This window comes from Paramisgurnus dabryanus, chromosome 13, assembly GCF_030506205.2.
Source record: "Paramisgurnus dabryanus chromosome 13, PD_genome_1.1, whole genome shotgun sequence".
In the NCBI taxonomy this organism is placed as follows: Eukaryota; Metazoa; Chordata; class Actinopteri; order Cypriniformes; family Cobitidae; genus Paramisgurnus; species Paramisgurnus dabryanus.
This window is the reverse complement of record NC_133349.1, coordinates 18,027,301-18,041,135: the sequence shown is the minus strand read 5'-3', so window position 1 is coordinate 18,041,135 and position 13,835 is coordinate 18,027,301. Positions and strand designations below refer to the sequence as shown.

Below are 13,835 nucleotides of genomic sequence, written 5' to 3'. Positions count from 1 at the left end.
GCTTTTGCTTTCCCATCTGCGCCTCTTTCCACATTCGTGTCTGCATCCCCTGCCTGTCTCTGCTATCTTATCCTCTAATCCCACACTGCAGGCTATGTTATCCTACTCTTTGTTTTTACTGTGAGCGTGTGTGTTCTTGGTGCGTTGTATCGCTTTCATCAAATTGTGTATTTTTGTCACACTCTGTGCCCAAAACTTGATGTTTTGATGCAATCCAAGAAAACCAAACCCTAACCAGCTTTGAAGGATATTTAAAAAGTTGAATACATGGTAAATGGTTATATTTAGGTTTAGCTTGTCAATTATATTAGTTGAAAGACAGATTTTATTACATGATAAAATGTCCTGTTTAAATTTATGCTGTTCACATTCACAAGAACTTTGACCTTACAGCTTAAACATGTAGTGCTGTTGAGTCCACAACACCATCTCATCCTTGACAGTGTTATAACCGCCTCCATATTGTCAGAATAGATCCTGCCAGGTGTTTATTGTCAAAGTACCAATCTGTGTCAGACAGCAAAAACTTTTAAGACATTTTTAAGGTAGGGCTTTGCAAAGCTGACCAGCTGTCTTACACCTATGGTTGACATATTACATGGAAGAGAGTCCAGACTAAGGACGAAAACCCATTATATTACCTTGTCTTTTCTGTCCTCGCAGGGTCCTTAAGCTGTTAACATTTTGCTTTCAACTGCAGTCTGTCTACATGACAGTTTAGTGTAATTTATTTTTATTTGTGAAGAGAACAAAAGTGAGAGCGCCTCAAATTAAGAGATACTTAGATTTGATTAAGTGATGGCGAGTATTCATACAGTAAGCCATATCACAGACATGTCTCGCTCACTGAAGTGCTGTTGTCGTAGCTCTGCGTCTCTAAGCAAAGTACTGCAATCAATCATCCATCCTCGAAAACATCAGACTCCTCCAGCAGGAATAAATACCCATATGGTTTATAAGAAGCGTGTGGTCTGTTTTTTGGCCTCTTATAGCCTTTCACTGACCGTCATGGAAGATTAGATGACATTCACCTTTTAATATGGTGGAATGTGTGAGGGCCATGAAACGGCTGTATTGTTGGTTAGCCCGATGGCAACAAAAGTTACAAAATGGTCGTATGAAAAGTAGCTGTGGCTTTTGGGTACATGTGATGTGGAGGAGCCACACTTTGATTTAAAGGGGTAACCATGGTTCCGCTCCTCGGGATGTTTGTTTGGAACATGGAGAGGTCAGGAAAAGCGTTACTGCATTATTTAAGTTTAAGGTTTAATAGCACTTTTTAAGTGATCTGCCACTGCTTGTAGTTAAACACGCCATGAAACGGAAGTAGCGATTGCCTTATTTTTCCCGTGGTGACGTATAACCGAATGAAACGGCTTTTGAGATGAAATAAGGCAGGGCTGGATTTGAATTTGTCCATCGAGATCTGATTGGATCGTTTGAAGTTGGGTCGTGTTGCTAATTGCTAATCGCTGCGATCTTCTCCCGGACCCCGCCAACCTGCCATACTTATGACCGGAAGTGAAGAGAGATCGTTTTGAGGAGGGGAGGAGATTTGCATTTTTGATTAAAGATTATGAGCACACACAAATTTTTTAAAAATAACGAAGCTCACAGATAAGTCATTTGTTAATAATACCACAATTAAAAAAAAATATATATATATAGTTTTTCATTTCAATTTCATTGCGACTTTAATATTTGTTAGAACATGCAACAGCTTGGCAGCATTTTGTGTGTAGAAACCAATAAATAAATAACATGATTATATATCTATGTGATTGAAGTAATGATGATATACAGCTCTAGAGAATGAACAGCACACTGTAAAAAATAAATAGTTTAGAAAATGTAAAAATAAGGCAACTTAAGTTCTCAATGATTGTTTTAACATTTAGTCAACCAAAATGTTTATTCATGCTCATTTCTTTATTTTGCAGATCAAGTTGACAAGTAAGGGATAATGTAGAGGCAGCCGGTAGTTATTGGGAAATAAGCCCCGACAGTGTGATCAGGACCCGACGCGAAGCGGAGGGTCTTGTATCACACTGAAGGGGCTTATTTCCCAATAACTACCGGCTGCCCCTGCATTATCCCGCTTATTACACGGCTACTTGCCACATAAGAAAAAAAACTGGACATGAATATGATTTGAAACATTTTATTGGCATATTTGTTTTAAATTAACATTTTTATCCTTCCGCGAAACATTGCACAGATGCATAAAATGATCGTAATACCTTATTAAGATCCTATGCTTCATACTTGTCTGTCTCCATTTTTTTCTCTTTAACCAGTCTTTGAGAAGTTTTAATGCCCATTCTGTTTTTTTTTTGTGTGTTGGCTTCGTAGCTGTCATGCTCTATTTTGTCAAGTTCAGTCTCAGTAAGCTGTCTGTGTCTTGTCGTGGTTGTCGAGTGTTTGTCACAAGATGGCGCCAAACAGACAGTAATCTTTATTGGCGCGGAGTGATTTTACTCGTGCAAGTAGTCCGGCTATGCGTTATTATTTTGGAGCGGTTATTATTTGAAAAGAACGAACCTGCAAATGTCTCAACTGACCAATCAGAATCAAGCATTCCAGAGAGCCGTGTAAAAATTTCAAATAACAACAAAAAAAGGATAAAGTTTTATTTAACTTTTTTACTGTATAATATGTAATCCGCATTACCACCTTGGATGTGCATTACTTTCTAATATTTCAACGGCCTGTCGTCAATTATTCCTTACATGCATCTTACAAGAACAGTGCACAATGGGAACATTCCATTGCTTAAAGTAAAATTGTTTGTCCGTGAACCAAAACATCTTCATTAGCATCATGTTTAGGCTAATTTTGTTTAGTATACACAAAATAATAAGCTGACTGCTTTTAATAAAAACATCAAGTTCAAGTTGTGTTATGACTGTGAGTATTTTTTTGTACTGAAGACACAGTGATATCCCAATTAATTTAATAAAGTTCCTCAAATGCTCACAATTTGTATAGCAAAAAAGCTTTCATAAAGGATGTTGAAAAACAACAGAGAACAACTGAACTAAATGGAAAGGGAGTCACTAAATAGTTGAACGCACGAGTGATCATACAGCATCATTGGCTGATGAGTCAAAGGTGATTTGTGCTCAGCTGTGCCCCGTCTGCCCTCTCAGACAATGTAGAAGGTCACGGCCGGAAGGTCAGATGTCAAATCCGGGGAAATGTGACACTTCCCCCAAAACTTGTCCAACTGCCTCCTGTGTTGTGTCTGGTTGGCTGATGTGTCTGTATTTAACCCCCTATGGGATCCCCCCCACCCCATTTTCAGATCTTGTTAACAGGCAACTTTTTATCCTGTGTCCGTCCATATTTCTAAAATAACCTTTTCATACCTGATGTGTCCCTATAAGTGGACATCACTTTTTTGCACCATAATAGTTATTTCATTGGAACTGGAACCCGTTGTACACAAACATGGACAATTACACTGCTTCAAGTTAAAAAAAAAAATTTGATTATTCAAAATTTAGGTAAAGCTGGAAACTTAAATTTCAAGTGCCCCTAATATTCACTGTGTTTGTCCAGTAATTCCTTACCAGAGGAACAACCTGGTAGCATTATAACCTAAACACACACACACATACATATAAATTTGGGTCTGACTCACCCCTTTAACAGAAAGTCAATAACAGCACTGGAATGATTAATCAGTTGCTCTATTGTCCAATTCCACCGATCCCCCTCCTCTCAAACACACTTTGGGCCCCCTCTCATAGCATGGTATTGATCTGAATGCATTTGCTTTCCATTTATCCAGTGAACACAAAGAACTGTGAACTCACCCAGTACTGTGCCAAAATCCATCCATCCATCCAGGGAGGGATCACTTGCCCTACCATACAGTACATGCATAAATAGGTTTAGCGTAAACGTTACTCAATGCAAATCTACTCAGCAAACAGATTAAGATTGTTTTTTCTGATTTACTTGACATCTTACATACTGCCAGCCATGTGTTATGGGTCAAAATATTTGACATTGCTGTAAGAACTACAAATTGCTTATACCGCCAGAAAAATGTAAATTAGAAAAACTATTCAGTATAGCACATTGACATTCAGGAAGTGGGACACTGTATATCATATTACAGTTTGTCAAGTATGGGAGAAAAAACTGATTTAATTAAGTGATAGAGTCAGTTGTGGGAGTTAAAGGAGCTTTTCACACGCAGGTCATATTTAATGCTGGAAAAATATGCAGTCAAATACACTGCAGCTATAGCTGTGAACGTTTTGCAGTATTTTAGGAATTTACATGAAATTAAACGTTCTGTTCAAAAATTGCTTTTTGTGAATGAAAAAAAAAATTGTGATGTTAAAGACTTACGAGTTGGTTATGATGGCTATTGTATGTATGACACATTACATTTTAACCTCATTCAATGGCTTCAGTGGTTTCAAAATATGCATGTCAATCATCACGTTTGGGAGTTTGGGACCTGTGAGTGTATTCTTGAGATATTCAAAAACCAGCAGAGGGATTTGACAATAATTTGATAGACAGCTTTCTCAAAGCCCTCCCTGTCTACCCATCATTCTTGTTGCTGAGAGTCAGGTTGCCATGACACCAGACTGTTTTGTCTGCCCTTTGACCCCTTTAAGAGTTGCTTTGGTCAATCAGGCATTACCCATAAGGGGCCAACTAAAAGGGGGAAACATGGGGCGGCACTTCCTTTTTAAAAATTAGGTACAAAGGTTCCTCTATACATCCGTTGTGTGCAAGGGTACGGGCACAGTTATGGGTAGACACAGGCACATACACCGCAACAAAGACACGGATGCATGTATCCATGCTATAGTTCTGCCTTGGAATAAATGAAAGGATTTGCAGGGTCCCTTGGGTGGATGAGGCTTAGGCTCATAATAAGAACAGCTATTGAAAGGGTTTTCAGGCAAATGCAGACTGCAAGGATGAAAGTATAAATTAGAATTTAATAATTTGATTTGCAGACAAGTCAGTTACAAATAGTTTTACAAATTAAAGTGTAAATGTAAATGTGATTGCATATGAAACCCGATTCTGAATGCTCGCTGCGTAGTTATAAATGGCAGGATTTTCTTTTGATTGATTCTTTAAAAAAATGTATTGCTTGGATATTTGCAATACTTAATTTTGATTGGTCAGTTGCGGCATTGTGCATTTGAAATATTTCATGTATGTTCATAGCAGAGCTACGTGCAGAACTGCCATTTATCCAGCAAACCAATGCTTACTACATAGCTATACTTGTGCTCTATCTCGATAAATAAGCTAATAAAATCATTTAAACTCAAGTCAATATTTTATGACCATTTTTTTATTTATTAACTAGTACTATAAGCAAGATAAAGTACTGTCAAATAGTCGTTATCCTAAAATAAACACGGCTTGATTAAAACAGACATTGAATTCAGTATTGTGTTTTATTGACCGGCTGACTATACATTATCTCTTATTTATTCCCTTGATCAATATTCCGAAAAGAAGTGACTGTTTTTTTACAGAGTGCTGCCATTACCGCATTATCTCTAACTGGCTTATCTCTAAATATATTAATAAATCTATTAGCATAATTATATAAATATGCCTTGAAGCTGACACGCTTTGGCTATCATGGCTAGTCAAAAGAAGATGAAGCATAAGTCTTGTTTACACTTGACTCCAGTGAACCAAAACCCGACAAGCCTTTGAAATTAATCCTGTCTTCCTAAAACCGTCGCATGTGTCTTGCTCCCCTCTGAAGATTGTTGTGACTCGCTATGGGTCCTCGTCAGTACTGATAAGATTAGCGTGGGTTCTGTTCTCACCCTAGGACACAAAGTATGTGGAGCAGAATAGCAGCTTATGGGAATTTATGTTGCTCTGTTTATACGTTATGCTGTAGAGTATGAAATTGAGCTGGTTTTCCCTCTCTAGCTCCATAATCGCCAGTAACTTGGATTTCGGAAGCCTCTTCTCATGTCAGTTTTAGTTCTGTCATCGGCAGTGACCTGCATATGACCTGTTTAATATGGTGGGTGCATATGAGATTACTGTCAGACTGAAGGCTGAATTTTACTCATGCAAATGAACACAGAAGCCCGTCTATACACACACATAAAATATGAATAACATACTAGAGATCTGGTGCTGGAGCTGTTTATATTTAAACACTTATATGCATGATGTCTCAAATATCTGGGTAAGACGATGCATCAGGGGAAACTCGGGCAGAATGAAGTGATTTCATTACATCATTGCAAAGCTAAGTTTATTACGTGTAACCATAAGAATGAAATAGGTCGGATAATAGGTGTTTGTGCTTTTGGTGCATCTGTTCATGTTGTAAGCTTGAAATCTTTTGTCTTTCCAGGGGCTGAGACATGGACGCATCACCTGAGATCTGCTTTATGTCTTGTTATGAGACAAGTAAACACCTGTAGTCCCTGAGGAGGACCAGAACTCAGAGGCAGACCAGCTGGTCAGTGATCAGGTAACCCTGCTTTTTCTACCTCAGTTTCCACCCATTGTCTTCTAAACCTGCAATTCTTGTGCATTAGAGCTCAACACACATAAAACTAAAATGCACACTGCTCTTCATTTATTTAGTTGTTGCTGTTATGTGTAAATGGGGCTGTTTGTGTTTGTTTATGACTGTTTTATGTTCCCCGTTAATTATTAAAGATGACATCGACATGCTACAGTAGATGGCTTAGAAGATATCAAATGCATTTTAGAATGAGAATGTCCACTGCTTATAATTCATATTATGTGATGTAACTACAGCGTATTGGCAATTAAAAATTATTTTGATGTGTACTGCCAAATACAGCAGTTTAGGTATATATGTTCTTTATATGCATGCCTGTTTTTAGGACCGCTTGTGCGTCAGCATCCATTTTTTTTTTATACGTATATTTTCTTTCACATGCTATTGAAATAAACAGCACTTTACAGGATGTCAGGTTACCCTTCAGAATATTTTTGAATACTCGGATATTCAGGCTTTTCCTGAATATCCTTGGCATTTTATTGTGCACATACAATGCCACCTGACCTTCATATTTTAAAGCTGGCCAGATCGACGTGCGTATCTGTTTTCTCACCAGCAGAGCTCAGTCCCACCAACATGCCTGGCACACACACTAACCCCTCCGACTTGACTGACAACTCTGCCCTAGCAACCGCTTGGCACGTTGCCGGCCTGCCAAGGGTTGCCAGGGAATGTGTTCCCATAGCAACACGCTTAACCACTTTATTTGCCACCTTGAAATGTAGCAAAGGTTTTGCAAAGAGGCAGAAAGGGATTAGTGGGAAAATTTGTCCTGGAAGAAAAATGTGTGAAACGGTTTTACAATTCTATCGAAATTATTTCCATGTTTACTAATTAAATTGTCATTTTACATTTTCTTGGTAGCCTAATGCCTAAAGACACTGTTTTTTGTCGAACAGTGATATTGTTTTTATTTTTTTCGATTTTAATGTTATTGATTAAGTGAAACCTTAATTTAGCCTTTATGTCAATGAAAGGTTTCATTTACTGTCTTACATTTAGTCAAACATAAAATGCATGCATTTCAGACAGGTAAATATTAATACAGCAATAGGACACTCAAAGCTTTAACACGCCTTTGCACATCGCTGTTTATCACATTATAAGTGAGTACCTGTGTACATAGGCAGTGCATGGTAGCACACGTGTTTCAGCCCACACCTTGAGTCATATGTTAACACTCAGATTGGCACTCAGAAAACATTGCACAGGGTCAGAGGACATAAATATGGTTGTTGCAGTGTAAGTTCAGCTTTAATGTTGTTCATCGATCCACTGGAATTTAATTGTCAGTAGGAAAAGCAAGTATGCTGGGCCTTATGTAGTGTGCTTAAAGTCTTTTCATTAAACTAGTTTTATATTACAAATTAAGAACAAAACCTGACAATTCATGTGCTGATCCCATCATGATTTGAGGATGTTCGAGAAAAATGGAAGTAAGAAAACGTTTCTAATATTTTGTACAACAGTCAAAATCATAATTTGTTATCTGCGGAATTATTATTTTTGCATATGGAAATTTCTCCATATCGTTATGTTTATTTTCAGGTTTAAATCAAATTTTGAATCCCAGATGAAATGTTGTTGACTGCATAAAAATAGACACAAAATGAAACAGGGAGACATAGCAGGACAACCAGATGTGTGGTGACCACGAGCACCAGGATGATAGAGTAAAGAAGAAAGGATTGATTTGAAAAGATTTGATTTAAAAGTGATACATATAAGGTGCTAGTTTTAGATAGGGTGGTATTAAAAACATAAATGCATCTTGTGAGAACAAGGTTAATGTGATATTAACATGACGGTTCTGCTTTTCTGCATGATTTGGTTTGGAAAGAAAAGTGTGTGTACAGAGGTCAGCGGAGGACTGTAAATAAAAGTATTGGATAATTGAAGAAAGGGAGGGTCTTACAGATAGCTCAGAAAAGGCACAGAGAGAACAGGCAGAATTAGGGAGGGGTGGCTGGCTACACACAGGCAGTGTCAGATGATTAGATATCTGAACACCAATTATTAAATAAAACGGCAATAGTCTGGAAATGATAAGGGTGTAGGACAATAATACACCTGGCAACAGCCTAATGAATGATGTGGTATTGCCATAGTAGCATGCCACATGGTAAATTGCCGCAGGGTTTTAATGCATGTTTAGATTTAAGAGGTTCATGCAGGGGTCACATGATAGCTTGCAGAGCTGTGGAAAAGCCACGCACACTGGTGTAGTCTTTTTTACTTTTGAACCCTCTGGGAATGATGTAGTTTTTCAAACTCTGGTTAATCAAAAGTTAAATCAGCACACTATACAATGCATCTTTTTGTGAGTAATATGTACACTGTAAAAAGTATGCAGTCAAATCAACATATATTTTTTGAACAATTTTAACTTGTTTTTATAAGTTATGTCAACTTATCACAACTTAAAACAGTAGGTTGAATTGACTTACAAAACCAAGTTGTTTCATGCTGCATATTTTTTTACAGTGTGTTGATTTAAGCATACAGTCATAAACTCATTAACTGCACCTATAAAACATTAATCTTAAAACCTTTCGGGTAGATTTGTATTACTATAAACAAACACAACGTAGGTAAACTGTACTCGGTGCGGCTTATGCAGGTGTGGATCATTTGCATTCCTTTGCATGAGTGCCATCTGTAAAACGTGTGTGTAGTAGGCATGCAAAGCAATTCGGCATTAACTTATGGCTTATGTTGTTTGGTTCTATGTATGTGGAAATGAGAGGTCTCCGAGGATTGCTGTTCCGCTTTTTTCTTGCTGAATTAGCACAAGCTTCTCTGTTTGCAGACAGACTCGATATTGCCAGACCTGCAGAATCAGTCTAGACTGATAATATACCTTACAGCTATAATTTACACATCATTTACTATATAGATATTTTGTATCATTTTGTTTAGAATATGACTGAAGAGAGTTGTTGTGTTTATTTAGTGGGGTTGGGAGAAATATAGATAATACAATAATGAATAAAGACATTGTATTGTCAGGGCAGCATGAATATTTTAGTAGTTGCAGAGAGTGGGTGGTTTTACCAAGGAAAGCGCTCTGATTGACTGGTGTGTGTGTGTGTGTGTTATGTGTTCCTGTGTGTGTTCACAGTGGTGCATGTGTGTGGGTCTGTGTCATGTGCTGTCATTATACCGTATATGTGAAGAAGACACTAATGAGCAGAAGAAGAGAGAGAATGAGGGAGGCAGAGTTGATTCAGTGCTGGGTATCACCAGCAGAGGGCAACAATGTCACAACAATCATTATAGAAGACTTTTCATATTAGGGCTTTGTGTTTGTATTTTTGCCATGGGTTCAGTACAGCTTTTATATTGTGGTTTCTGTGATAGTGCTTGTCTTTTTGTATATTTATGAATGTCTGTGTAGGTAGGGTAAACACAGTAAAAAGTCTCTTCGACATATTTTAAAGGCAGACATTAAAGCCATTTTTATCATCAATTCTTATTTTTTGTTATCTATATATGTTTAGCGATACCATACAGGCAATCATACAGTAGATCAGGCTTGACAGTAAAGATCCATCAATTTATCTGGCAACAGCTTAATAAGGTCCTCAGAAACCTCTTTAATGGGCTTTTCATGGAGAAGTACGTGGTCCTGCATGTGCGTTGCGGTGTGAGGTAGTTGGTTGTATGGTTTCGCATAATAAACGGCGCGGAGATAACTGTACAACCTTCTAGCTTTCCCTGCGGCTGCACGCTTACGGCTATTAGCACCCACTGGCATTGACGCCTGAAGCAGAATGGTATGAGGTCAAGTGAACAGCCTGGAGTAATGATTAAATTAAAATAGTTATGTGGGAGAAGCAGATGAAAATATATTGTAAAAGAAACATTAGTTGAAGTCGTGTCGGTTTTGATCATCATTCTCACACCTCTCAACACTATTTTAAAAGTCAAACAGTTGGTAACAGCAGGTAGTGTAAGTCAGTGGTTCTCAAACTTTTTCGGCGTGCGGCCCTCCTTGTGTACTGTGCATCGCTTCTTGGCCCTTGACATAAACATTTTTAAAACTTAAAATTTGAATTAAACAAAACATATTATATTATACAATGTAGTGCTGTTGGTTAGCCTTATTTTTCTGAGGTTAAATTACACAGAAATTATGAAAAATGTATGTATTTTATAAAATGTCATAAAACCGAGGCCCCCATGGCACCATCTCGCGGCCCCAGTTTAAGAACCACTGGCGTAAGGCACTATATACATTGTGAAGTTTTTGGTTAGTTTTAAGGAATTTAAACTACACAGGAGCTGTTGATCAGATTGAAACGCAACTCATTTATTAAAATGAATGTGTTTCAGCTTTTTTGTCGAGGTGACTGTTTTATCAGACTAATGGTATGCAACATATGATATTTTATGTATCGGCTTTAGTGTGGAGAGCATGTAAGGTGAGATTTACTGTCCATGCAGCTGATTAAAAACACAAAATTCTGTAATGATAAGGTTTTAAAACACTGTGGGGCGGTTTCCCGGACAGAGATTAGAGTAGTCCTTGACTAAAATAAATGTAAGAGCTGTACAATCAGAAAACAACTTGCACTGACAAATCTTAAAATACATCAGTGTCCTTTGTTTTGCCTCAAAATGCACACAAGTAATGTTTTTAGTAAGGCATGTTTGTTAAAACTAGATATATTTCCTAATTAAACTAAGGCCTAGTCTTGGTTTGAAATAATCTTTGTCTGGGAGACCACCCCTATACGTATTTGTTGTTTTAATTTTCTAATTAAAATATATTTTACATTTATTTGTTCATTTAATTACGAATTTCTTTCTTACAAAGAAATTTCTAAGCTAAAGAATATTTAAAATAAAATAGCAGAAACCTTTAAAAGCTTATTTGTGGTAACACGTCTCGTTGTGTTTGCGTGTGTGCATGTGTTTGTTTGTTTGTTTGTACCTCCTATCTCTGCATCACCATCCAAGTCACCCCCATCCTCCACATCCCCATCTCCCCCTGTGTGTCTGGCTGGTGGCTCAGACAGCCAGCATCCGCATTGCGTTGCTGCTCTCTTTTACTCCCCCTCTTTCTCTCTCTTTCTGTCTGTCTCTCTCTTCTGTCTTTTTCTCTCTCCCTCAGTCTCTTTCTTTCTCATTCACCTCCATTGGGTGTAAAAAGGGCATGCATCAGCATATATTCTATCGGAGGTGTGCTGAAAGGTTGTTCGGTGGTCAGATATATCAGTAGTTTATGTCAGATATATCAGTAGATGATAGTGTGTGTGTGTTTCATTCATTCACACACAGGTACTGTAATAGTATGTTTTAAAATGATGTGTTTCTGACTGGTCCATTTGATCTTTTTCTATCTAATGAAAGTAAAAGGTTAACCCATCTGTCTATGGTCCCTATTGACTTTTATTAAAGGGGAAAAAACAGGTTTGGCATTTTTCTCCTCTGTTGATAAAAGAAAGGTTTACTGGAATCATATAAAGATTCATATCAAAGAATCATATAAATAAAGACTGAATTGTTGAATATTCAGAACTGTACCTTTAAAGGTGCACTGTGTAACTTTAAGAAGGATTCTTTTGACATAAATGCAATATAATATACATAACTATATTTTCTGGGGTGTATAAAGACCTTACATAATGAACCATTTTGTTTTTGTTACCTTAGAACAAGCCTTTTTATGTACATACTAGGGCTGTCACTTTTGAGAAAAATCAAATTCGAACGGATTTCGAATATCATGCAATGTATCCGAATATATTCGAATATCTGGGCACCCATCCCCCCCCACCCAGCGCACATCAAAAACCCACCGTAATGGAGATTCAATCACAAGATTATTAACAGTGACAGTCATAAACTGGGCTGTCTGGATTACCTTTTTACTTAATGTTTGAAACAGCAGGTTATCAACTTATGAATACAAAACTTATATATGAAAAACGATTCAGAACAGTTACAAACAAACACATGACAACTTAAACAGCAGCAGGAGTATAGGAGCCCAAACGGAATTCGCGCCCGCAGATTTCGGAAGAAAACTCCGCGGAATTCTGCGAATTTAATGCCCGTCATTGACAAGCACACATATCCCGCGCTTGAGCGTGTTTGTGAGAAGTAATCTCATTGACAACAAGGACACATACATAGCCTATCCTGCGGGTTTGTGAGCCGTCAGTGGAGAGTACATTAACCCTGCGCGTGCTGTTTGCTCGCCCGTTTTCAATGATAGAGAGCACAAACCCTGTGATATTTGAGATGAAATTAAACGTACCGCTGAGTTAAGCAGATCTCACTTGACTCTGTCGTCTATGTGACGCGTGACATTCAGCACATGATCATTTAAAATCTGTTTACAAGACAAATGCTGTTGTTGTTTAATATAAAGTTTACATTGCATTGTAAAAATAATAAAATTATCTTCACTCATGCTAATTTCATAATGCGAACGTATTAACACAAGCTTTTATTCTGCTATAATATTTAACACTATAAACATTAATATGTAATTTTATATACAAACTATAATTCTATCTTGACATGCACATTAGGTTCATGTTGGTCCAATTTGATTCCCTCTCTTGCGCACAGTTGCCGTCGTCGGTCTCACTCTCAACCTCCTTCCTATTACGAGGTGTTACTGTGAAAAATGCGCTACACATGGCATTTAAAAAAACGGATAGTTTATTTAAAGTTCGAATACGGATATTTCATGTCATGTTCGAATGCATATTCGAATATCGAATAAAAAGTGACAGCCCTAGTACATACATTGCGTGTCCCCTTACATGGAAGTTGTCATTTTGCGTTGCCATACACTAGCTTTAAATGGAAAAAACAGAATGTGTTTCGTCACAACGACGACATGGTTGTCCTATAGCAGTCGTCTTCTCTATTTTTTTCATGACTGCCACACTGATAGATCAGAGTCAATTGGAGAGCCGCCTTTACCGCAAAGTATCAAAAGTTACATCCAGTCATAAATAGCATGTCTGCTTATCAATCTGTTGCAATGCAATATATATGAGGGTGAGTCATTTCCCAGTTAAATTTGTAACTGAGACAAAATGATTTCCCTTAATGACATAAACAGGATTTTAATGCTAAGCCTTCTTTTAATATGCGTTTGCAGTGCCCCCCAAACCACTAGGGGGCCACCTTCTCCTAATTTTATGCGGCACTGCACAGAACAATTGGCAAGTGACATTGCTATGCCACGAGAGAAATTCAAAGGCTTAACAAGCAGTCTGCTCTGTGCAAGCGCTGCATACGATTGAACACGCTTATCGACATGCGT

At 37.7% G+C, this 13,835-nt stretch overlaps 1 protein-coding gene across 4 annotated transcripts in view; it reads left to right on the top strand.

The window, feature by feature from the left end:
• The window catches only part of spaca6 (sperm acrosome associated 6), a 33,478-nt gene that overhangs the window by 6,263 nt on the left and 13,380 nt on the right, over positions 1-13,835 (top strand). For all 4 annotated transcript variants that reach the window (XM_065260957.2, XM_065260955.2, XM_065260965.2 and 1 more), the window contains exon 2: positions 6,368-6,487. The gene's annotated coding sequence lies outside the window, so the exon portion shown is untranslated. The remainder of the gene's footprint in view (positions 1-6,367; positions 6,488-13,835) is intronic.